Source organism: Schistocerca nitens, chromosome 9 (genome assembly GCF_023898315.1).
Source record: "Schistocerca nitens isolate TAMUIC-IGC-003100 chromosome 9, iqSchNite1.1, whole genome shotgun sequence".
NCBI classification, from domain to species: domain Eukaryota; kingdom Metazoa; phylum Arthropoda; class Insecta; order Orthoptera; family Acrididae; genus Schistocerca; species Schistocerca nitens.
In genome coordinates, this window is record NC_064622.1 from 56991704 (window position 1) to 57019478 (window position 27775).

The 27775-nt window shown below is 40.5% G+C and overlaps 1 long non-coding RNA gene across 1 annotated transcript in view; it reads right to left on the bottom strand.

The window, feature by feature from the left end:
- Nucleotides 1-413: 413 nt before the first annotated feature.
- Nucleotides 414-27775, bottom strand: part of LOC126203820 (uncharacterized) — a 51697-nt gene continuing 24335 nt past the window's right edge. The window contains exon 3 of the long non-coding RNA XR_007540381.1: nucleotides 414-596. This is a non-coding gene — a long non-coding RNA (uncharacterized LOC126203820). The remainder of the gene's footprint in view (nucleotides 597-27775) is intronic.

The window sequence follows — 27775 nt, forward strand, 5'->3', positions numbered from 1 at the left end:
CACATTTGGGATGCTATCAGGAGCCAACTCTGTGTCTGCAAACCACTAGCACATACTTTATGGGAATTGTGTGACCTGCAGAGAGACATTTGGTGCCACATACCTCCAGAGATCTACCAAAGGCTTGCCGAATCCATGACATGCAGAATTATTGCTGTATTGCATTCAAAATGTTGGCCAACAAGCTGTCAGGCAGGTGGTCATAATGTTTAGGCTCTCTTGGAAGTAGTCTGAGAACAGTTAAGACCATAATTATAATAATCTTAATTATAATCTATATAAACTAACATTTTACTTAAATTCCACAGTGGTATTGATATGCAGAGATTTTAAATATGAGGCAAAAGTTATCTAGAAATGATAAATATCTGTTTTATTATGTGGTTTACTGCAAGTTACAATAGTGTCTGCCAAGAAATAATATAACAGTTCTAGTTATATTTTGACCATTATTGTAAATGAAAAATATGAACAGACACAGGTCACATCATTTTCATCCTTTAGTACATCTTGTTACTGGGCAGCATTTTGGGAATGGTAAGCTCACGTCTTGCTCTTTGACAGTGCATCCCTCTCCAGGTTTAATTACCACACATCTGCAACAAAGAGGACAATTACTTTAACAACAATAAGTCACTTATGCTACAAGGGATGATGACAAGCTACATGGCTTATTATCATTCAAGATCAGTGTCTGCATCATGAAAAATATGACATTTTATAAATTAAGTTCTGCATGTTGCATGTTTTTTTCACCACTTCACATCCTCTTGTTGTTTCTTTATTTATGTCCATGGATTCAGAAATAATACAATCCTACTGGAAATACTATATACTACGTACATTATTATTGGCATGTGAGTTTTACTCTCACAAAAATTTATCTTTCCTTTAATCCTTTAAATTTGAACTGATGTACTACCATAAAGTATGAGCATTAACATGCTTTAACTAGCATTTATAAAACTGGCTTCATCTTTAACAATGCACACATGATTTAAGCGGATTTGGATACAGAACTAAGAATAATTCTTTTTAATTCTTCAGGCTCTCCTGGCAATCTTGAGGTGCCCGGTGTACTGTTGGATATCAGTGTTATCCATGCACAATATTTTGACAATGTGACATGTTGTTTTTATCAGAAGCTACCTGAGACTGCTAATTGAGTGGAACAGGTCCATATGTACAGTTTTAGGCACTCTGTCTGTGACCTTTTCCCACTAGAATTGCCCCAAGAAGTTCCATATTTTTGTCTGGTGCACCTGGCAATGAGCTGGCATTTTATTTTCAGTCTGGTACACCTGACAGCAATTTGGCCATTCTGTTCTTGGTACAGTGCTCTGACTAGGGTCATTTCCCACCTGTACATTCTCAGTTCTTTTTGCTGAGTTCTACCACTACAACCATTGCATTTTTTGCATCTCTAGAGCAGGCTCCCCGGCTTTACTGAGTTTGTACCCAGTGTCGTGATTCAAGAGGTTTTCTGTCATCTTTATCACTGCTGACTTTCTTATAACCCTGTCCCAGCATCTGGGTGGCTGTGCCATACCCCTTGTTGTTGTTGTTTTTTTTAATATATATAAATTATGTTATGATTAAGTTACAGACAGTGCTCAGAAATGGCTGATTTAGTTGCCTGCTGTGTGTGCCTGTGATGTTCATGGCATACACTGTCCATTGTCCTAGTTGTTTGGTCAATGTACAATATGCCACATTGGTGAGTTATATTACAAATTCCTTGTTCTAATAAATCTAGGTCATCTTTTACATTTCCCAGTAGTCCTCTTATATTGGTAGGTGGACAGAACATTCACTTGATGGGGTGCTTCTTGAGAATCCTGTTGATCTTGGCAGAAATAGAACCCACATAGGGCACGTAAGCCACAGACTCTGCTTCATCTTGCTCTTCTTCTCTGTATGTGGTAGAGAGGCTGGTTGTGAGGCCTTCTGAATCTGAGTTTTTGTCTATTTTGGCAGGAAATAGTTGCTCTATTTTTGATGTCAAATTTTTTTGGTCTGGCAAGGTGTGTCATTTGGCCATAGCGTGTATCATGAATGAACAGGCACTGATTTATACACTCCATGCTAGCAGCTTTCACCACCCAGCAGAGAAGAATGGAGCTTTAAAGACATTGGTCCAGTGAGCATGCATCTTGTCAAACCATGATAGTTCAACATCACAAATAGAGCATCTACAATCAGTCCTCTGCAAAAATTGACACAAAGTCAAACAGATTCAGAATGTCATTCTGCTGCATGATAGAGAAGACAAACAAGATGAAAAATAGATTTTGGCTTACCTGCTCTATGCGGGATCTATTTCTGCCAAGGTCAACAGGATTCTCAAGAAGTATTCCATCAAATTTTTGTTTTGCCCACCTCCCAGAATAGGAGGGGTACTGGGAAATGAGAAAGATGATCTTGATTTGAAAAAAAAATTGGGAATTATAATACACTTTGCCAATGTGGCATTTCACAGATAAACCAAAAAACAATGACAGTGGATGTCAAATGTCAAGAACATCATAGGAATAAACAATTGAGACATGCGACTAAATCAACCATTGCCAAGCACTGTCTGTGACTTAATCATAACATGAGCTACAAAAAACAGACGGCTCTGGTGCAGAACTCCAGATACCAGGACAGTATTATAAGAGAGTAAATAGAGACAAAGGTGGCAGAAAAACTTCATGAATTGTGACCTTAGGTACAAACTCAGCAAAGCCTGGAATCCTGCCCTGAAGCTGCTGAAATGCAATGGTCGCAATGGAAGAACTCAACAAAAAGCAAAACTGAGAATGTCGACATCAAGAATGAATCACAGCAAAGCACTATCTGCACAATACCAAAAACAGAACACCAGCTCATTGCCAGGCACAATGGACTGAAAACTGAACATTTCAGGATGATTTCAACAGAAACAGACCACAGCCAGAGCACCTAGCACTGTGCATGGAGGGAGAAGGTTGTAGGTATAAATAATGGATCCAGTCCACTCAACTAGCAATCTTAGGTAGCACCTGATGAAGACAAGTCACGTTGTCAAAATATTGTGCATGGACAACTCTGCTATCTGGTAGTACATAGGACACCTCAAAATGTCAAGAAGTTTTTTATTGTGCCTTTGGCACTGCTGCACCATAAAACTAAAACAAATCATCTTTGATATGTACTTATATCAACACTCCAAAACTCTAATGACCGAAATAAAATCAAAGTGTAAGCAGTCAACACCCTGATACTTATATGAGGGATCCATAATTGTTGATTAGTTAAAAACTGTGCCTTCTGTGATACATACATAAAAAATTAATGTCTCAATATTATACCATCAGATTACCCATCTCTAGCTGCCACCCTTCCTCCAACAGTGACCTCCATCTGTTCAGATTCCACCAATCCTTAGTCATCACCAACATAGTCCTGCAAAGCCATATCAATCAAGTCCAAACCTTCTTGCAATACCTTCTTTCCATCTGTAAAATTTTACAACTCTTTTCTTCCAGGAACTAGGGCAACATGCACAATACCATCTCAAAAAACTCTCCACCCTGATCACTTCCAACCCCCACCTTGGAGTATCACTGTCCACCACCTCTCCACCAGCTCCAAACCTCCCCCACATCCTCTTTTAGCTCACAAACCCTGTCTCGAAGACCTACTTCATTTACCCAACCCTCCAAAACTCCCTCACACCAACACACAGAAGCCAGAATCTACGTAGACCAGAAACATAGTCATGAACTTTCCCCAAAAACCTTAGCCCCACAGAAATATCAGTCATGTCTGAAGGTGTCATCTTTTGCCCCACTTCCAGATTCAATCATGCAGGCTTTGTAAACAACCTTCTCTCCATCTCCTGGTCCCTACAGGGAAACATTTTTTCGCCACAAACCCTACCAATCAGACTCAACCAAAGACCAATGTTGAAGTCTGTATGACTCAGTTCACCTCTCAGTCCAACCATGATCCACCTCCACTACCCCCAACTTAACTTTCCAAAATTTCTTAACCTCAAACTTTGCCTCATCATCCTTCCCCAAATCCCTCAACAGGCAAACTAACCTTACATCTGCAGAAAGAACAACAGTCCACCACTTAAAAACTGATCCCAACTTTATAATCCTACCTGCTGACACAGGCTCCACTACTGTTGTTTTGGGCCACAAGTATTACCTGGCAGGAGAACTCACCAGCCACCAGATACATCCACCTAGAAACCTTGCCACAGTGACCCCATTCCAGAAATCCAGGAGAATCTCCAGTTTCTCCTCAAATCCTTAGGCCCATCCCAGACTCTCTTCCTGGAATCCATCTCTCTCCTCACCCCTACCACTCTCTGCACTCCTATTTTCTATATGCTTCCTAAAATCCATAAACCCAACCACTCAGGACACCGCACTGTGGCCAGTTACTGTGCCCCCACTGAGAGAATCTCTGCTCTCTTAGACCAACATCTTCAGCCTATTATCCAGAACCTACCCTCCTATATAAAAGATACCAACCATTTCCTTCACCATCTCTCCACAGTTCCTGTTCCTTTACCACACGGTGCCCTGCTCATCACTATTGATGCCACCTCCCTTTACACCAACATCCCTAATGCCCATGGCTTTACCACTTTTGAAAACTTCCTTTCCCAATGCCTGACAGATTCCAAACCAACAATCTCCTTCCTAACCATCATGATCAACTATATACTCATCCAAAATTACTTATCCTTTGAAAGCATTACCTAAATACAAAGCTGGGGTACAGCTACAGGCACCTGCATGGCACCATTCTATGCCAACCTACTCATGGGCCATCTAGAGGAATCCTTCCTAAACACCCAGAATCCTAAACCCCTCACCTGGTTCAGACTCACTGATGACATCTTTGTGATCTGGATCGAGGGTGAGGACACCCTGTCCACATTTCTCCAGAACCTCACCTTCTCCCCCATTTGCTTCACCTGGTCCTACTCAACCCAACAAGCTGCTTTCTAGATGTTGACCTTCACCTCAAAGATGGCTACGTCATTACTTCTGTCTGTATCAAACCTACTAACAACCAGCATTACCTCCATTTTGGCAGCTGCCTCCCATTCCATACCAAGAAGTCCTTTCCATACAGCCTAGCCACACATGGCTGTCACATCTGCAGAGACAAGCGGTATCTCTAAAAATATACCATGGGTCTCACTGAGGCCTTTACAGACCATAATTATCCTCCCAAACTGGTACAAAAACAAATCTCCTGTGGCTTACCTTTCCAGTCACCCACCACCTCCCAAAGTCTCACCGTCTGGCCACAGAGGAGCATTTCTCTTGTAATTCAGTACCACCTAGGACTGGAGCAACTGAATTACATTCTCCATCAGGGTTCTGACTAGCTCTCATCATTCTCTGAAATGAGAAATGCCCTGCCCACCAACCTTCCCACCCCTCCCACAGTGGTATCCTGCCATCCACTGAATCTGCATAGTATAACTGACCATCCCTACACAACCCCTGCTCCCAATCCCTTATCTCATAGCTCATATCTCTGTAATAGATTTAGAAGCAAGGCCTGGCTCACCACCACCAACTCTAATCTGTCCACAAACATCACCTATCCCATCAAAGTCAGGGCTACCTGTGAAACCAGTCATGTGATCTACAACCACTGTGCTGCATTCTTTGTGGGCATGACAACCAAAAAGCTGTCTATCCACATGTATGGCCACTGACAAACTGTGGCCAAGAAAGGACTGGACCACCCTGTTGCTGAGCATGCCACCCAACACGACATTCTTCATTTCAATGACTGCTTCACAGCCTGTGCCATATCGATCCTTCCCACCAACACCAGCTTTTCTGAATTGTGTAGGGAGAACTTTCCCTGCAATATATCCTACATTCCTGTAGCTCTCCTGGCCTCAATCTTTGTACGTAATTTTCCTCACCCATCTAGCCTCTTCCCTGTTCCCATTCCAGCACTACATAGCCATCTTTTCTACCAACACATCCATCTTTTTACTTCTCTCTTTTTTCACTCCCCCACTCTCTGTCTAACTTCCTTGTTACATTCCATCCTGGACTCTGCAAATTGTTGTTTCAGTGTAATAGAAGTTTTTAACCTTAGTTCTTCTCCCATACTGTTTTATTTCTGACTTCCCAAAATTTCTACTTCCATACAATGAAAAAATACAATTATTTGTATGTTACATATTTTTCAGAATAAAATTCAATTATCAGTTGACAGTTATACTACAGTTACTGAGAGAATAACTGCTGTGAACAATATCATTTGTAAGTTACACTTGATTGATTTTGTGATCCCATCCCTGATAAATTATAGAAGAACTGCCTAATGAGGTGTACATTGCTTCACATAATGGATATTAAACTGAGAGAAAATATGTGCTAAAGAGTTCCGGAAATAAAAAGCTAATCGATATTTGATAACAAAAGATAACTAAGGAATATTTGAACTCTGCTGACAGTATTGTTATCACATTATTCATGTAGGTTATAGGCACCAAGATTTACAACCATGAAATTTATACTCATTTCTCTATTTATGATAAATTGACTTAGACATATACCTTGTGTTGTTCACACATATTGTTGCTTGTTGTGCCTTGTCAAATTATAAGAAAGCTTATAAGCTGCAAAGGCAGTGCTTTATTACTAGTGATCTTAGATTTATTCTAAAATCTTTTAGCTCTGTGATATTTTTGTTAGCATTGGGAGATGATAGTACAATTTAATACACACACACACACACACACACACACACACACACACACACACACACACAAAGAGCATTCAAACGAAACCCGGTCAGTAGTGGAAAGTAATGGTAATGATTCTATTAACTCAGAAATGTAGTCATACACAGTACATATACTCAAAAATAGCCACCAAAACTGTTGGCACATTTATCCCATTGTGACACTAGCAGGTCAATTCCATCCTTGAAGAAACTAGTAGGTTGCTGTCAGATCCAGGCATGGACCCAGTCACACACTTCGTCATCTGTTGCGAATTGATGTCTGTGAATAGCTTCTTTTAGAGGTCCAAACACATGAAAGTCACATGGTGAATGGTCGGGAGTGTACAGTGGATGTTCCAGCATTCCCCATCGAAACTGCTGCAATGTCATCTTCACCACATTGGCCATGTGTCGGCGGGTATTATCATGCAGGAGAATAACACCACTGGACAACATGCCTCAGCGTTTCGACTAGATGGCATCTAAGGTTCTGTAAAGTGGCCTGAAAACGCTGGGCATTGATGGTAATTCCCTGTTCCAGGAGCTTGACAAGCAGTGGGCTCTTGTGGTCAAAAAGGAAGGATGTCATGACCTTACCAGAACTGGTGTGTACGGCCTTTGATTTCTTTGGAGGTGGTGAAGTTGCATGTTTCCACTGCTTGCTCTGACGCTTGCTTTCCAGTTCAAAATGGTGACACCATGTTTCGACACCTGTGACGACACATGACAGAAAGCCATATTCCTCATCATGTTAATGTTTCAGATGACTCAAGGACAGCACCATTTGAGCATTGCGCTGTTCGGCGGTCACTTGGTGGGGAACCCACTGCGAACAGATTTTTTGAAAGTTCAAGTGTTGATGCATTATGGTGCGGATGGTGCCCATGCTAATACCCAGTAACTCGTGGATCTCATCCACGGGAATTCTGCAGTTGTCCAAGACTCAAGCATTCACTTCCGCACCAATTTCCAGTGTGATGACACAATGAGCCCGTCCACGATGAGCGTCGTCTTCCAGTGACTTGCACCCCTCAAGGAATCGTTTTTGCCATTCCACAACACTTGGACAACTCAGACTGTACTCGCCGTACACAGTCGATACATTTCATGGCCTCCAACTCCCTCCACCACCAAAAATCGAATCACTCCTCGTTCCTGCTTACTCACCTGCATATCTGATAGTGGATGATAACTTGTGTGACCACCTTCTCTTCGGCGTGAAACCACACTGGTGCTGTGCAACATCAATGGTGCACACATGTCAATCTGTCTACCAATAGATGGCGCCACCATACCTGCAGTTACGAGGTCCCACATTAAGAGTAAGGCAAAGGTAGGCACACTGACCAGATTTCATGTGAATATATAAAGCTGGGGAGATAAAAAAAAAAATCCACTCACCAAGCAGTGGCACGAAAAAACACATGTAAAAAATGGTATTACAATGTGCTAGCTTTTGGAGCCAGTGGTTTATTCTTCTGGCAGAACGGTTGAAGCGGAAGGAATAGTGGTGAAGGAAAAGGACTGGTGAGATTTAGGAAAAGGGATAGAGACAGAAAAGCTGCCCAGAACCTCAGGTCAGGGGAGACTTACTGGATGGGTTGAGAAGGAAAGACTGGTTTTTGGGTACTGCCCCAGTTAAGATTTGAAAGCCTGAGAGCTTAAAGGTGCAAGATGGGTACATGAAAGATGCGAGATGGAGATAACTGCTAAAACATTGTGCAAGAGTGGAAAGCTATGTGCATTGTATGTGATAGAGGTGGGAGGTGGCAGTGAAAAACAGACAGGTCTGAGAATGAAAGATGTAGCAAACTCTAGAGTGAAGAAAGGTATAGTTGCTGTGAAGAAATGCTGAGACCAAAGAAATTAACATACAAGTACAATAAGGCCAAGTGGGTGGTGAGAACCAAGAACATGTTGGAATGCCAGTTCCCACCTGCAGAGTTCTGAGAAACTGGTGTCTGGGGAAAGAATCCAGATGGCACGTGTGGGGAGACAGGTACTGAGGTAGGTCATGACCGTCATATTGTAGAGCACGCTGTACTACAGGATACTGTATGTTGCCAGTATATCCCCTCTGCCTATGCCCATTCATCCTAATTTATTACTTGGTGGTAGTCGTGCTGATGTCAAAGGCCGAACAGTGTTTACATAACAGATGGTACATTATGTGTGTCGTTCCACAGGTGGCTCTCCCTTTGATAGTATATGTTTCACTGGTTACAGAGCTGGTATAGATGGTGGTAGGAGGATGCACAGGGGAAGTCTTGTAGCTGGGATGGTCACATGGGTAGGAGCCATAGGGAGATGGAAGCAGATGGAGCACAGGGTCTGACAAGGATATTGCAGAAATGGGAAGGTGACAAAAAGCTATATTAGGTGTGGTGGGAAAAATCTTGGATAAAATGTACCTCATTTCAGGGCATGATTTTAGGAGGTCATAGCCTTATTGAAGTAGCTGATTAGTACACTCAAGGCCAGAATAGTACTGAGTCATCAGAGGTGTACTCCTAAGTTGTTTTTTGGAGGAATCAGCAGCACCAAGAGTGGATGCGATAGACCAGGAAATCTGGTTTTGAATGAGGCTGGTGAGGAAATTACTTCCAGTGAAGGCTGAGGTGGGAATGATGGTTTATCACCGTGAAGAGTCTGCATCTGAACAAGTATGTTTTCATGAATTCCAAGACTGTATGGGAGGGAATGTTTGACGTAGAAAGGATGGCAACTGTCAAAATGTAAGTACTGTTGTTTGTTAGTAGGTTTAATGTGTGGATGAGACCAATGTCAAGCAAAGTGGCATGGGATTCAGAATAGGATCATGTGAAATTCAGTTGAGAGAAAGTATTCAGAGAGTCCAGGAATTTTAAGAGGTCAGCTTCACCATGAGTCCATTTGGGAAAGATATCATCAGTGTATCTAAACCAAACCAGGCACTGAAGGCTTATGGATCCCAGGAACACCCCATATAAGTGACCCATGATAATGTTGGTATAGGAAGGATCCATACCGCTTCCCATGGCTGTACCTATGATCTGTCTGTAAATCTGCCACTCAAGTGTAGTAGTTGTTGGTAAGTGTAAAGTTGATTAGCATGGGCAGGGAGGATGTCATAGGTTTGGAATCACTTGAGCAGAGGCTGAGGAAATGTTCAGCCGATACAGCCATTTGCATGGAGGATGTTAATATAGACAGATATGGCATCAATGGTGACAAGCAAGGTGTGTGGTGAGAGTGGGACAGGCACAGTTTTCAGACGATCTAGGAAATGGTGTCTTTGACACAGGAGGGACAGGAGGGTTGTATTATAGGTTGCAGCTGCTGATTAACCAGGGCAGATACATTTTCAGTGGGTGCTTTGAAGCAAGCAGCTACAGGGTGGCCCAGATGATTGAGTTGCTTGATCTTGAGAAGGTAAAAGCTGGGGTTGCATGGTTTGAGAGGGGTAAGAAGTTCTATGAATTGTGATGTTAGTCCTCATGAGTGGCCTGAGGTTTTAAGGAGGAACTGCAGATCATCATTACCTTCCCAGCAGACAAGGGATCTACCACTGTGGTACTCGACCAATGGGAGTTTGTAAGTGAAGATCTATGCCAGCTGTCTGACCTCTACATACAGCACCTGCCATCAACATTCTGTTCGTGTGACTCAAACTGATCTGAGTTCTGTACATCTTTCACTATCTGACCTGTCTATTTTTAGCTGTCAACCGCCCATCTCTACCACTTACAATTCACATAGCTTTTCTCTCTTATTAACTTGTACACAATGTTTTAGCAGCTATCCCCTTCTTGCATATACTCTATCTTCCACTTTTAACCTCTCAGGTTTTCAAATCTCATCTGGTGCAGTTCCCAAAAATCACTCTTTCCTTCTCATCCCATCTGGAAAGTCTCCCATAACCCAGCATTGTGGGTGACTTTCCTGAGCTCTATCCATATTCCTAAAGTGCACCACACCTTTTCCTTCACCCCCCTTCCTTACCCTTCAACCCTTTTTGGTCTTGTCGTGATGGTGCCAGTTCAGTTCCTGTCCAGTTAATTGAGGCTTTTCTTTGTGAAATATCTGGAAATTTCACAAACAGAGTTTCATTTATGGTATACCTAATAATTTGTGTTTTCAGCACCTTTACTTCTTTGGAACTGCATAGCTTCAATTCCATAATGTCAAGAATTAAGCTGTTTTCTGTGAACCAGTTGTAAGCCTGGTCCTCTGCTTTCTTGGCTGTTTTGGTATTGACATGTTTGGGCCCCTTTTTCAGTACATGAGGTATGCTGTAAAATAATGGTACTACTGCTATAAACCATTTTATTTCAAAAACATACAAATGCAGTTATTATCACCCTCAATGCTCTCCCCTCCCTATCTCTACAATGCTCCAAACAGATTTTCCATTGATGGAAACAGTGCTGCAAGTCTTTCTCTGTGATCTCCTTGATGACATGTGCTGCTTTTTCTTCCACTTCTTAAATGGGCTGAAATCTTGTTCCTTTTAATGCAGATTTGACCTTGGGTAATAGATAATACACTTGGTGCTAGGTCAGGTGAGTGAGGTGGATGATGTAACATTGGGATGCTGTACTTCACTAGAAACCTCTTAACAGGCAATATGGTATTAGGCACTTCATTGTCTTAATAAAGAACCCTTAACACTAGAACTGCGGCTGGGTCACTCGTGACCCACTTGATAATTCTTTTGTTTGTCACTCTTTTGTATTATTGCCTAGAGTGTTACATTTCTGTGACTTTTTATGAAATAAGGTAATTAGAGATTATACTTCATTTCACATTTTATGGCGAAAACATAAAAGAGAAATATGAAGATTCACCTAGAACTGCGGAAGGGTCTGTTCTCACCCGCCCGGAGCAGTCACTATAACAATCGCATTTTTCATGTAGCTTCATACCTATTGTTAGTGTGTGTTTGGTCAAAAATCACAAAACTCGTTTTTACTTCACTTCCGGCTGACGTTCCAGTTTTCAGCAGGGGACGAGAGGGAGAGAGGTTCAAACAAGTCTGACCTTGTATGCAGATATTGCACACCCAGAGTTTTGTACCACGAAAATGGGTTTAGTAGTGCATTCTGTCTGTGTAGATAGGGCTTGTAACTTATGAATATATTATGTCCAAATTTCTACGCACAGAAGAGGACATTATAAATGCTCTAAATGAGATTTTAGATAATGAATCTGAGGGCGAACTGCTGGAGCCTTTATCTGAGGAAGAATTTCCATGACCAATAGTTCCAGATTTTTCATCAGAAGACGATGTTACTCCTGAGAAGGTTCTACTGAATACTGATGAAAACGTATGCTTGTTTATGTGTTTGTTTTATAATAATTTTTGTTTATGTATATGTTGCGTAGACACTAATTTCAATTGTTTGCTTTGTTTTGTGTTGAATTTTTACAAGTTATATATTACATTTACGAAGGTGTTTTTTTGTTCTAATATTACACAATATATTCAATATTAAATCGTGTTCTAATATGTATAACTACTATTAGAGGAACAGCTGCCACAAAGACTAAGTCAGCTCGAGGAAGTGGACATCCTCAAGGTCGGTATGGACAACAAAATGCCCAGGGTTCTGGACTACTTTGGTTTCCTTCAGGTAGCGATATTGTAGCACCCGATGGAACAACCTAAAAAGTTGGAGTAATAGGTGACTGTTCAGCTGGAAGATATGGACAACAGATTGCTTTCAAAGATAGGACTGGACCATCTTTGCATGCAAAACGAAACGTGAATGAGACCTGTTACATGCATAGCATCTAATGATAACGGACAAAATTTTGGAACATATTGTAAAATGTACAGAAACTGAAGCACGTTGTGTACTGAGCTCAGATGAGAGGACTATAAAAATTGAAGAACTGGAAGCTTTTACAGCTATATTGTACGTCCGTGGTGCTATTGGAGCTAAGAGCTTAGAATTAGACACATTGTGGTCAGTGAAGTGGGGAAATAATTTTGTGAAATCATCAATGGCTCATGACACATTCAGAGAGATAATGCATTATCTCAGATTTGACATTAGATACACAAGATCAGAACGACTAAGAAAAGACAAGTTTGCTTTGGTATCAGAAATCTGGAATGAATTCATTGCGAATGCACTGTCTAGCTACATACCAGGTCCATATATAACAATCGACGAACAGCTTTTTCCTTCAAAGTGCTGTTGCAGATTCCTGCAGTTTATGGCCTCAAAACTGGACAAATATGGGCAAAAGTATTGGATGGCAGTAGATAAAGACTCAAAATATATTGTGAATGCTATCCCTTATCGAGGAAAGGATGACACTAGGCGGAGTGATGAGTGTCTTGGTGACTTTGTTGTAAAAAATTGATGCAACCTTACCTCAACAAAGGAATAAATGTCACGTGTGACAATTTTTTCACCTCCTTAGCGCTCTCTGAGACACTGAAAGCTAATTCTACGAGTCTTGTGGGCACAATAAATCGATCTTGCAGGGAAATACGTCTGTATCAAGAAGGCAAGAGAACAGTTATACAGAACAGTATTGTTGAAAAAAGATGATACCACACTGACTGTTTATCAGGGTAAGAGCAACAAGAATGTCCTGATTCTGAGCACTATGCATCCTTATGTGATGATTGAGGATGGTATAAAAAAGAAGCCAGATACAGTTACATTTTATAACTGCTCTAAATATGGAGTGGATGTGGTCAACCAAATGGCTCGCAAATTCTCTGTCAAAGCACCATTGAGACGTTGGCCTGTTCACACATTTTACAACTTGCTGGATTTGGCTGGGATAAATGTGTGGGTATTGTTCAATTCTCTAAATGATGAAAAATTCAACCGCAGGGATTTCATCCTGCAGCTGGGGGAGGAGATTGCTGAGAAGTACGCAATGACTAGAAAGACTAGCGTCCCTGTCAGACCTGAAAATATTCCTGACAGACAAAAGTGAACACGTTGCCTTGTAAAGTCTACCTGTGAAGGAAACAAATCATTTGTAAAGTGTCACATCTGTAAGAAAACTATGTGCAACAAATGTACATCAAAAGACTATTATTTGTGTTCATTATGTAACGGTAGCCAGTAAAAACACTCAGCAAATACATGTAAGTTTTAAAATATAAAATTATAATTTGTGTAAACCTTGTTTATTTTTGTTAATTTCATTCTAAATTTCCTAGTGCTTCTAACAATAGATTAATTGGCAGTAACAATAACCCATTGACATAGGGGAAATAAAGGAAAAGATTGCAGGTCATTAGTGACCCAGCCGCAGTTCAAGGTATGTCCAAATATCAGCGGTTCTAGTGTTAACTGGTTCTTCCACAATTTGAGTCATGTGTGTCTTATTTGCTCATGGTGTTGAGCAAGAACCTCAAAGAAATAATGTTGAGTAATAGTTTCACCATCAGGACCCAGTACAGATACACAATTCCATGAAAAAAAAGTCACCACTCCTTTGAATCTTGATTTGCTCATTTGAGCTTTTTTTTCTCTCAGTTAAGTTGGGCCTTCCAATGCATCGATAGCTGATTAGTTTCTGGATCATATGTGAAAAATCAGATTCATTACTTATTGCCACCCTTTCCAAGAAATTATGAAATTAGGATCAATGTAAATGGAATTAAAAGTGTTAGTACAAACAATTTCACAAGCTTCTTTTTGTTCAATCGTGAGTATTTTCAGCACCAGTTCTGCACACACTTTTCTCAACTTAAACTGGTTACATAAAATTTGCCTTATGTGTTCTTTTTGAACTCCTACAGTTTCAGCAATCGATCGAATACTCAAACAATGCTCAGATCGAATCAGATTTCTATATTTTATATGTTTTCATCCATTTTTGATGTTGAATAGTGCCCCAGGCGTGAGTCATCTTCAGCACCTTCTAGGCCATCTTGAATACACTTGAACTATTCAGAAACTTGTGTACAGTGATAAGCAGTCTTCATCATACAACTGTTTTTGTAAAAGATAGGTTTCAGCAGCAGTTTTTCCAAGTTTCATGACGATCCACTGATCTATTATTACACTTAAAAAAAAAAAAAACCTCTTACACAAACAAAGACCACAGCCACTCCAATTTGTCTATAGACACCAGAGATTCTGCATTTGACTGAGAAGGCTTCATGCTTCTCAGCTGTTTGTCATTCATCTTTGCACATGCGTACTTATTCTGAAACAGCATAAGTCTCATTATTTTATAACCATACCTCATACTGCCGTTGCCCACAAATATAACAGACTGTTTTTGAAGAACCTCCTGTATCCTCCATAAACCATTTATGTACTTCAGAACTGGAATGGACCAAGTATTGAACCATGTGGGACTTGATATTTAACGATTTACAACTCAGAATTTTGTTTCATATCCGTCATGGAATTTGTTAATGTGACTGGTTTTTGTTATTAAGATATAGCTCCAATCGTGAAAGATGGGGTGGGGGGGGGGGGGGTTGGGGGGTGAGGGGTGGGAAGCCTTTAATGCCATAATGTACTAACTTCACAACTATAATTTTATTATCTATACAACCAAAGGCTATGGTAAGGCACCAATAAATACTAATATCGTAATCATGTTTATTTCAACTGCACATTAGTTTCTGGGGTGGCCATATGTTGCCTTCTTTTGAGAAAATTATTTATAGAAGCCAAACTGGCCAGTTTTTAAAAGGTTATTGCCAGAAAATCGGTTCAGCACCTGTTACTACAATCTGTATTGCAAAATTCTCCAGTGTGTCATCTAAAAGGCAAACATTGTGAATCATGCCACAAGACATTCATTATTCTAAGAACAAGGCCATGATAATTTGTTTGAGATATTAGGTAACAACATCATCTGAGAATTATAGGAGGAGGAGTGGTGGCTTTTTTCATAGTAGCTGTTTTTCTTCTAACTAAGGTATATAAAGCATTCTGTAAATAATTACCATAAGTATAACTTTGAGTAGGTTAGTGTTAGCCATAAATTGTTGTTGGTACAGGAGATGGAAGGGAATACTAGGAGATGGAAGGGAATACCAACATACCAGACAATACTGACACCGTCATTTTTTTCAGCTGAGTAGTACAGTAGTCAGTGAGAGCTAGAGCTGTAGCATAACAAATGATGTCAGAAACTGACTGGAGAGGCACCAGATTCTTGTAAACAGCAGTCTTACTTATGTTATTTTTGGTTTATGAGTAAATTGGGGTAAATGTTTCACTACTTTTTGACTATAACAACTATAATATAGGTAGTTAGCATGTTTTTTAGTTCATCTTTTAGCCTTTAAACTCTGGTCTCTGCCATGATGTCTGGATGGGGTAATATTGAGACAGAAATAGACTTCAGAGAAAAAGTTGTTTACACTTGTAGTGTCCTATCCTGGGATAGGACCAGGGTGACAGATTATATGTTCTGATACGAGACAGCACTCTCTTTATTACAGATATAACTGCAATAAAAGACCATGTTCATGCAAGTGACAGCCATAGAAAGCAGAACATACTAAAGCACACCCATAATTCCAAAAATCACCTGTGTGAGACATTTGATAGTCAGTGAGGGTAATATATAATATATTGCGGCATACTCACCCCCCTTTCCTTCCTAGTAGAGCATAGCACTGTGGGGAGGTGATCTGCCAATACTGAAACTGTTCACACCTGTGCAGCAGGAAAAGCACAGTGAAGTAAAAGTCATTGCAGTGTTTGTGCTGACTGGATCGTCTGTATGTGTCAAAATGGTTCCCATCTTTGGGTAGAGGTGATAGTCTTGAAGATGTACTAATGGTTGCCGAGTCCAGCTGTAGCAGGTTGTTGTGGGAGTGGAGGCCATGTGGTCAATCTGTAGTGTGGAAGCATCGGAATCCTCAGAAGTGGTGTTGAGCAGATGTGATGTTCTGGGAGCAGTGATAATGAGGTAGCTGTGTGGTGATACTCATGATGCAATAGTGGTCAAGTCCACATCATTTGGCAGGTTATAGGTAAATTTGAAGTGACAGGCATTGAAGCCATCCTTGGCAAATTCCGGGTGCTGTCCATCTATGACTACAAAATTGTCAACGAATTTGACGTTCAAGTCACTGTGAAAGAAGTTCTAGACGTCAAGGTATACCTTGAAATCAATTGTAGCATCAGCCTGTGCTGTTGGGCTGCCCAGATGAGTGGCAGAGGGTGCAGCTGGCTGGCACAAAGCAACTGGTGTATCATTGGTGGATGAGTCATCATGCGGGGTCAACACAGACTTAAAGTGGTTTACTGTTACTGATGTAATGTTACTGTTCAGTAATATCTCAAAAGTGTGTAAACCTTCAATAAGTGAGCCCACGTATTGTGGCTGCAAAGCCGACTGGATTGTATTAGTGTGGAGCCTAAAAGAAATCACAAGTTGCCAGTGCATTGCTCAAGAAAATTTTTGGCATGTTGTGTGGCTGTGGAGGAGGGATGTGGAAGTGTGCTACATGATGCCTGGCATGTGCAATGAGGACAGAAAGATCTATGACTGTGACTGGTGGTTGTAAAACATGAAATCATCTGGTAAGGAAAGTGTTTTGCCATACAGGATCTCTGTCAGAGAAGTCGCTAAGGCCCATTTGTGTGCTAAGTGCGTACCTAACAGTACTCAAGGCAGGGCTTTTGGTCCACTGGCCTCCCCAACACACAAGTGCAATTTTCAAGGTATGGTGCCACCTTTCAAAAAGGCCTCTGTTCTATAGGTGGCAGGCAGGTGTCTGATGTCAATGAGTGCTGCAAAGTCTGCATAGTTCACTGAAAAGGGTCATTTTGAACTGCTGACCTTGATAGATATTGTTAGAAGTCAGGCATACAAACCAAGAAATCCATGTATCAATGAAAGCCCTGTTTAACATTCCATTGACATTGAGGTCATTACAGATGGCATACGAGCTTAGATTAAGGAAGGGTGGAGAAGGAAAGTGGCCATGACCTTTCGGTGGAATCAACCTGACATATGCATTAAGCAATTTAGGAAAATAATAGGAAGCCTAAATCTAGACGGCTGGATGCGGGTTTGAACCGTCATCCTCCTGCATGTGAGTCCAGTGTGCTAATCACTGCACTACCTCACTCATTCCCTGGTATTGAATTTGCTGTGGTAACCCTTAGAGATATGGCCTCTTGAGGATGATGACCTTGCGAGGTATGGCCTCTTGATGACGATGATGAAAATAATGTATTGATAGCCATCAGACTTGGGGAGAGGTCATTCCAGATTGAGATGCACATGTTGCAAACATCCTTTTGGAATCTCAAACTGTCCAAGTGGTCATTGCCCAAAATGCCCCAATTTATTCCACTGACAAGGGATGTATGCACATTGTAGCAGTTCTGCCTGCTATATTTATTTCTTCGTTTGTTGCTCTCGGTGTCGATGTACTGTATTACTACACTGGCTGAAACATGGGTTGTGGATACAACACTGACTACTGTAAATAATGTAGCCGACAGGTGCATAGTTGTGTTTCCCAGTACTTTAATTTCACTGATCACAACCCCCTAATAATACACAGTTATATGGCCAGTGCACTACTGTTTAGCTTTCAATAAGCCTCATGAATAGTTTGCAGGCAAACCTCGACATACTGCTACAATAGTTTCCTGTTGAACATCTACGAGCAGTAAAACCCAACCACAAAGTTCACAGTCCTTGAAGAATAATCAGGCAAGTATGGAGCAGACGCTGTCAATGTTTTTACACATGGCCTAATTATTTAAAACTTATTCCATGGTTAAGTTGAAGCATTGTTGTCGTTCTAATCAACACAGATTTCTCATCTGAAACTCGGCCGTGGACTGACTGTCTCATGACCAAAAATCGGGCCCTTATATATCCTCACAATAATGGGTACTGAAACTACACATTAAATAAGTTAAATTTACAGAAATTACAAATAAAACTTAAATCATTAAATTAACTGAATAAACTGAAAACTTCTGTCTTTTTAACAGTTTCTTTTACTACAAGGTTTAAGCCAAATTATTTGTTTAAATAATGAAATTAACAAATATCGTTATGCAAACAATAATTTTGACAAAACTATAAATTACTTTGGAATTAATTATGGGCTGGCTTTGCTAACATGTTTTTGAATAGAGTCAAATAGATACTTTAAGATTACTAGCATTCTGTCATCCAAATGTTTATAATTCATATAGAATTTATATTTGTTTAGAAGTTAACAACAGAATTTAAGTTACGAAACAATTACTGATTTCATCCTATAGCAAAAGATACTAACTAGGAATAGACAAAATAAATTTGAAAATCAATTACATACATAAAACTAAACACAAAATTAGACTGGTGTTATATTCTTTAAAACTAAGGGACAACCTTTCTCTTTTATGGAAATGCAGATTATATTCACGCATGTTAATGGTAATTAGTTCTCCCGGCCAACAATGCCAGACAATCATTTCATTTCATTCAGTTTAAAAAAAAAAAAAAAAAAAAAAAAAAAAAAAACAAGAGGGGAAGTAAAATTATCCCAGCTTGCTTTGTCATGACATGTTCACTCTTTGCAGTCTTTATTAATGTTTAGCCACATGGAGCAATCTGTGACAAGGTGTGTCATCAGGTGGATGCCGGGATGCGAAAAGTTGTGCAGCTGGTTGAAGATGATTTTCTGATGAGGGGGCAAGTTTAGTTTTATGACACATCACGAAAGATCTGTGTAGTTGGGCCCAGTACTGAGTGATGTTTCAGTTTGAGGTTAATAGTGGAATCACGGAGAAGGTCTCATAGTTGCTGAAGCTGCGGCTGTGACTCTGTGAACTTACTATATTCAATTTGTGTGGAGATAACATTGATCTATGAGAGATAATCCACTACAATGTAATCCATACCCTTCAGGTGGCAGACATCATCGTAAACTGTGCAATGTAGTCCAGGTGGCAGAATCACCTGGGGCAAATGTCTTTTGATGGATTTCAGACTGAGTCTTCCAGCAGTCGGTGGTCTATATGAATGACTAGTGTCTGTCTTCCATATCACTGAACTGGCAAACTGCTTCATAAATTGCTAGAAGTTCACAGTCATATGTGGACCACTTACACTGTGAAGCTGTCATTTTATGTGAGAAAAATCAATTTGTTGTTATACACCTGTTACTTCTTACTGCAGAACTGCCCCAGTGGTGAAATCAGTCACTTCAAATGTAATAGTGAGTTGAGCAGCAGGAAGTGGATGTGCCAAAATTGTGGGCAAGTCTTAAAAAAAAAAAAAACTACATTGGTGGGTGCATGCCTGCTTGCATTCACTAGTGGTATTCTTGCCCACAAGAACCTCCACATGCAGGGCCTCAAAGGTGGCTGCCTGTGGAAGGTGAATACAAATTAATCATCCCTAGGAATTGATGGAGTGGCAGCAGCTGATGGATGAGTATTGTTCTCTGTGACATAGAATGAGTGCCAGCAGTGTTGATGGTATATCCAGAAAGGTGACCACAGTTTGTCAAATTTGGCATTTATCTTCATTAATCACGATAACATTACCAGCAAGCATGTCACAAAGTTGTTTAAGATGAAATACATGCATATCCTTGTCTGGGAAAAAAATGATAATGTTGACAAGGTTAAGTATGGCACAAAGGAAGCTAGATCAAAATAAAGTCAATAAACCGCTGTCAGGTTTCAGCCAGATTTTTGAGACTGTATGGCATAAACAGGAACTCAAATAAGCTGAAAGGCATGAGAACTGCTGCCTTGTGAACATCTTCAGCACTCATCAGTATCTGAAAGTATGTGTGCAGTCAAGGACACTCAAAAAGGAAGCACTCTTGAGGCAGATGGTGAAATACTGAATGTTAGGTATCAGGTCACTGTCAATTACTGTACAAGCATTAAGGGCCCTATAGTCTCCACATAAACACACAGTCCTATCTTTCTTGGGTGAAGCCCACCAGCTGTCTGAATGTCTCCCAACTCTGGAATTTAGAAGTTCATCAACTGCTGCCTTAGAGGTAACCTGTGTGGTCTGTGGTGGATCAGAGGGGCTGCTGTTGTGGTAATCTTGTGTACTGTTCTGCTTCTGATCGCACACTGCATTAGTATCACTTGAGGAGAGACTGGGGATTCAGGACTGCATGGTTATGATGATGATGATGGTTTGTAGGGCACTCAACATCATGGTCATCAGTGCACGTACAAGTTCCCAGTCTTTCCAGTTCCAATCTTGCCACTTCGCAAATGATGATGAGATGATGCGGACAACATAGACACCCAGTCCCCGAGTGGAGAAAATCCCCGACCTGGCCAGGGTCCCCGTGATCCAGAGGTAGCAACGCCAGCCACTAGACCACGAGCTGTAGACAACTGCATGGTGTTTCAGCAGGAAGCACATGAACAGGCGGCACATGACTGACCTTGTTGAATGAAGGTTGTGTTGACACAGGAATTGCCTCAGAGAATGCCACTGCTGTATCAAGACTGGGTTGAAATGGAGTGACAAAGTTGTGGGTGAATGGAGGTGATTGATGTATCCAATAAATTTTTAGATGCTGCTGTTCTGTGATGAGTTCCTCCGACATCTTATGCATTGCATCATTTTCATGCTGTAGGTGTAGGGAACCCAGTGGTGTTGTGAAGTGTAGTAGGTGGACTTGTTGGATTTTGACAAATGATGTGATGCAGTCTTGTAAATAACGACAACGATCATCCGTAGAAGTGCAACACTGTGTGTCATCCAAAGGAGGCACAGCAAGGATGTACTGCACTGTAGGAAGGGCATAGCTGATGACACCAGCAACAGAGTGGCCAGTATGTTGGTGAATCAATGTACCACTAGCCAAATCTAGTAGTAATAAGAAATGGGAAAGGAAATCACTGCTGAATACAGGTCACTGACATTTGAAATAAGGAAGGTATATACGATCAGATCTTCCAGACCCTGATCCAGTGTGCAAGAGCTGGAGTCACAGACAGTCATCACAGAGTCGTTCGGTGTTTGGAGCTGTGCAGCACAGCTACTGCATGACATGAGAGGAAGGGCTGGAGGTGTGGTACTCATGTTGGAGCCTGAATCGATGATGTCATTTTGTTGGTTTGAGTGGTTGAGGATATGAAGTCTGCTACCGTTCCATGGTGGCGGCATGGGAGATGATTCATTGCCATGGTGTGACATACATAGAGGTCACAAAAATCAGGGGCTACCAATACGCACATACACAGATGGCAGTATAATCACATATGCAAGATATAAAAGGGAAGTGCATTGGCAAAGCTGTGTTTTTACTCAGGTGATTCACTGGAAACATTTCTGATGTGATAATGGCCGCACGATAGGTATTACCAGACTTTGAAAGTGGAATGGTAGTTGGAGGTAGATGTATAGGACATTCCTTTTCAGAAATTGTTAGGAAATACAATATTCTGAGGTCCACAGTGTTTAGAACATGCTGAGAATACAAAGTTTCAAGCATTACCTCTCAACATGGGCAATGCAGCGGCTGACGACCTTCACTTAATGACTGACGGCAGCAGCACTTGCATACAGTTGTCAGTGCTAACACACAAGCAACACTACATGCAAGAACCACAGAAATCAATGTAGGGTGCATGACAAATGTATCCATTAAGACAGTGTGGCAAAATTTGATATTAATTTGCTGTGGCAGGAAATGACCATTGTAAGTGCCTTTGCTAAGAGCATAGCATGACATCACCTGCAGAGCATCTTCTGGGCTTGTGACCACATCAGTGGGAGGCTAGATGACTGGAAAATCATGACCTGGTCAGACGAGTCCAAATTTCAGTTGGTAAAAGCTGATCGTAGTGTTTGAATGTAGCGCAGAACCCTTGAAGCCGTGGACCCAAGTTGTCAACAAGGTACTGTGCAAGCCGGTGGTGACTCCATAATGATGTGGGCTGTGTTTGCAGTGGAATGGACTGGGCCCTATGGTCCAACTGGACTGACCACTGACTGGAAATGGTTATGTTTGACTACCTGAAGGCTATATCAGCCATTTGGGGACATCATGTGCCTAGACAACAATGGAATTTTTATGGATGACAATACACCATGTCACCAGGCCACAATTGTTCATGATTGGCTTGAAGAAGATTCTACACAATTTGAGCAAATGATTTGGCCACCAAGCTCACCTGACATGAATCCCATTGAACATTTATGAGACATCAAGCGGTCTTTTCACATACAAAATCAAAATATTGCACCAGCAAACACATTCAGAATTACAGACAGCTGTAGAGGCAGCAAGGACCAGTATTTCTCCAGGGGCTTCCAGCAACTCTTTGAGTCCATCTCATGTTGAGTTGCTGCACTATGCCAAGCAAATGGAGGTCCAACATAGTATTAGGAGGTATCCCATGACTTTTATCACCTAGGTGTTAGGTGACTTGAATAGTCTCCATGGTCCGGTGCATCTATTGTGGACCATGCAGCTCTTTTGGGAAGTCATAAGGCAGATGACAGTTATGCACAGCACCACCAAACTGAATGTGAAGCCATAAAGGTCAAACTCATGTGTGTGAGGCAGTATGAGGGGAGCAGGGGACGTGTCTTCACAGTTGTGAATATCATGGGCACACTGAGGCTGATGCTGCAATCTGTGTGTGTGGTATTATTGGTGACAGTATCGATGCAGTGTCAATGTTTCAGTGTGGCAAGGAATCTGTCTGCTAATTTGGGCCTGTTATCCAATGATTCACGTTTGTGGGTGATCATGGTAGGCTGGACTTGGAACAGAAGACCACACATAACACCCAAAGCCTGTGATAGAAATGGGAAAAACCAATAGGTTAAAGCCAATCCTGATGTTTTGATTTTGAATAACCAGCATTTTTTCATATTTGTTTGGTCTCACTTATAATCATGCTTTTTATTTTTGCTAATTACGGGCTAAAAAAAGCAAGATATCACTTAGCCACAGCAGCAGTGCTAAAGTTTTTGGCTTTTAAGTAAAACTTTTTAAGTAAATGAGTAGTTTTTAATCATAAAATTTCCATTGTACTATTATAGAAAATGAGAAAAGCAATCAGTGCTATTTTAATCATAATGCAGATGTCAATGAGCAACAAACACATAGCATAAGAATTGGTACAGCATTGCTGAGGTAATAACGCACCTTTTACCATGTCAAAAGGCCTATTAGATGGTATGCACATACATGTAGTGTTCAAGACTTGACTCATCTTGTCTACATGGTATTTCCTCTCTGACGTTGTCAAGTGAGAGTTCTATTACAGAAAGGCCCCATACCTGGTCTGGCAGTATTCTATGAAATGTGGTACCAGTTAGATAAAACACTCCATTTGCATTAAATAATTAAAAATGGGAAGAGCCACAACAAACTTGTGACATAATGTAAGGAAAAAACTTAACAATTCATTCATAGTATTTAATAAAAATAGAAAACAACCAATCTGCTACTTGTTTCTGCATAATATGTCTTTATCTACCCATAGCCACTGAAAATGGACAAATTAACATGAAAAGTTCAATTCTTCAGCCTCAGTTTTCACCCTTTAGTATAGACTATTTGTAATGCCTGAAGACTGATATGGTTCTTGAAAACAACCTGATTTTTGAGCAGTGTTTCAAAAAATTAGAATCATTAGGAGTATACGGGTGTTTTTTTTTTTTTTTTTTAGTATCCAATCAGTTATCACTTTTTGAGAAAAGTAACAAATGGTACATGGACTAAGATTTCTTTTATTTACCTATTTAATTTAATATGAATATAATAGAGGGAAACATTCCACGTGGGAAAAATATATCTAAAAACAAAGATGATGTGACTTGCCAAACAAAAGCGCTGGCAGGTCGATAGACACACAAACAAACACAAACATACACACAAAATTCTAGCTTTCGCAACCAACGGTTGCTTCGTCAGGAAAGAGGGAAAGATGAAAGGATGTGGGTTTTAAGGGAGAGGGTAAGGAGTCATTCCAATCTCGGGAGCAGAAAGACTTACCTTAGGGGGAAAAAAGGACGGGTATACACACGCACACACACACACACACACACACACACACACACACACACACACACACACACACACACATATCTATCCACACATATACAGACACAAGCAGACATATTCAAAGACCATCCTATCATGCTATCCCTAGCATGTTGTCTGGCATCATTTGATAATCAACTAGTGTGTGTGACCTATGCCAGATCTGTGATGAAGTTCTCTTTCCCATATATTCAATATAAATCACTTGCTGTAGCTGTTATTCTGGCATTCATGAGAAGCACTAAAGAAGGTCCAATTTTGCTGCAATGTACTTGTTATCCATGGGGTACGCAAGGATAATGTCTCTTATCACACCAGTGTACTCTCCTAAATGACAGAGAGGCGTAACAAATTTAGCACTGTCACTGAAGACATCAAGTATGGAGAAGATGCTTTCAACTATTGCAAACCATAAAGTGGTATGCTCCAGGTGAAATGGTGGCCATTTAGGATGTGCACTACAGTGGGTGGGGGTGATATCGTTGGGTAGTCATGCTGATTGCCAGAGAGGCATCTGCAGGGTTATGATAGATTAATTCTCCATATCTGTTTGAAGCACAATAGGGAATGTGGTAAGAATATCCAAATACTATGTAGCTGGCTGCACCAGCATCAGGTTGAATGGTTTTGTACATGGCACAAAAGACATGGCAGCCAGAGCGAATGATCACAAATTTGGCTGGTTGGGTTGTTATGGCTCAGTATGAGCCAGATTTTTGCATGAAATGGAAGTGGCAGCAAAGTTACACAGTAAATAATTTATATTATGCTACTGTTTGACATTATTATCCCCTGTCGGACCATTGCTCTGATGAGTGTCACTTTAACGTTTGACAAATGTGGGTTGCTGAAGAGTTGATTGCGAAGCACTGAACTCTCCAAAACTGAAATCATTGTTTTGTTTTGCGAATTTAGGCACCCAAAAGTTGCACAGTAACTGCATTGTTGATGCATAGTATCCAAATTGGCATTAAAATACATCATCACTTGGTTGTCACTGGTCACCATTACTAAAATGTTCTACCCTGGGGTAAGACCAGGGAGACAGGTAACATGTCCCAGTATGAAACTGCACTCTCTTTGTTACATAAATAACTGAAGTATGCGACTGTGTCTCTATAAGAGACAGCCAGTAATTTCCATGTTCCAAAATAATCTGCGTGAGACCACAGTCAATAGCCAGTAAGATTAATATGTCACTGTTCCCCACACAATTAAGTAAGATCTTGTATCTAATTTCATATGGTGAGACAAAAATAAAAATAAAATCAGAAAGGGCTAAGTGGATTGCAAGCACCCCAAAGAAGGCATTAAGTTTAGTGAAATCAGGGAAATCGAACAGACAGTGCATTAAAGAAGCTGTACATACCAAGAACTACATTTTATGATTCGTTAAATCCGAGTTCAGACACTATACCTTCCTTGGGAATGCCATCTGTTTTTACTCCTTGAACAAGAACATGAAATACTAAACCGTGGGACTGCATTAGTCATATTCTATGGCATTTCTGTAGTTGAGATGAGGAAAATTGCATATGATCTTGCCAAACATGAGGCAGTGAGTACAATTTCAATAAAATTAAGAAAATGGCTGGAAAGGACTGGGTTTGTGGTACTTCTAGGTTTCAATAAATCTGAAGCTGATCTGTTGTTTCCAACTTGGGCAATATTTTCGAAAAACATGCTGTTTTCATATTGTAATGTGTTAAGGCAATAAAAGTGTTACTTTCTTGTTAGAAAGATCAGAGACCTAGGAAAATGTTTCCACAGCTATGAAGGTATTCAACTTTCTCTCTCTCTCTCTCTCTCTCTCTCTCTCTCTCTCTCTCTCTCTCTCTCTCTCTCTGGCACAGCTATGTACCTAACATTCCTGGGCCATGCAGTGTGCCATGAATTTTTCTATGGAAGTGACAGATTCCAAAACATAAAAAAGAGATCCCTTAAGGTGTTGGTATTCCCCCAGTCTTCCCTATACTTTACAGCCAACAGTGGTTGCTTCTGTCTGTTATTGTGTACCTTCACTTGTTCCACTCTCTGGATACTCTGCTTCATGAGTGAATTCGTGAAAAATAATTTTTGAATCAGTGAATGAATGAATGAACAAATGTCACAAGCAACCTTCTCCAAATATTTCCTGAGCATGGAAAGATAGTAGATAACTCTATAGTCAGGGACCTCTTGCTTATATTCACTTACTAAGATTATTGGTTTCATGCCTTGTGCTCCAAATTTTCTTTGCTTGGCTCTAGGAATTTAGGATTTAATGTGCAAAGGGCGCATTTTTGCCAGTTTGATTACATGTGAAAGAAACAGTTTTAATGTGTCTTTATGTCTAAATCATAACTAATCACCTGAATTGAATTTCTCTCGTCATAGAGTGCAAGATTCCCAGATGTTAGGCACCCTTACTGTTGGCATACACTGTAACTCTCCCTGAACCAATGTAAAGAAAGACTGCACCCATGTTGATGTAAGAACAATTTAAGGAAACAATTAAATTTCTCATCTAAATCCCTATTCTTATTCCTGTAAATTTCTTTTCTTTGTTCATTCAGTAAATTCACTGCAAAGTCAGCATCTGTTGTTGGCTGGTATACATCACAGGCTTATCACCTGCTGCTCAGCTTATTCCTTTGTCAGATACTTGTAGATGAGTCTACCTACAGAGTAAGGAGTGTACGCTTCACTGCCGTACTCAGCATCACTTAATGCTTTCAGCTCACTTAATACTTCATGAGCTAATTGACAATGTATCTTCAATGTTTGACATATTTTAACTACATTTAACAACTGATCTGTACGTGTCTGCCTGTCTGACTCTCTCTCTCTCTCTCTCTCTCTCTCTCTTTCAGCTGCACATATTTCTCCCTTATAAAATGTCAGCAAGTGATAATTGAAGGGCTTGCAGTTTCAAAAATCAGTGAATACCAGTCACTGAGTGATGGCCTCTATTTTGACAGGAGCAGCAGTGGGATTCTTTCTACACATCAGTTAGGGGACCTGAAGAGGTCATAATTTAGAGCTGAAACTGGTTTTCCAAATATAATAATGACTGGAAAT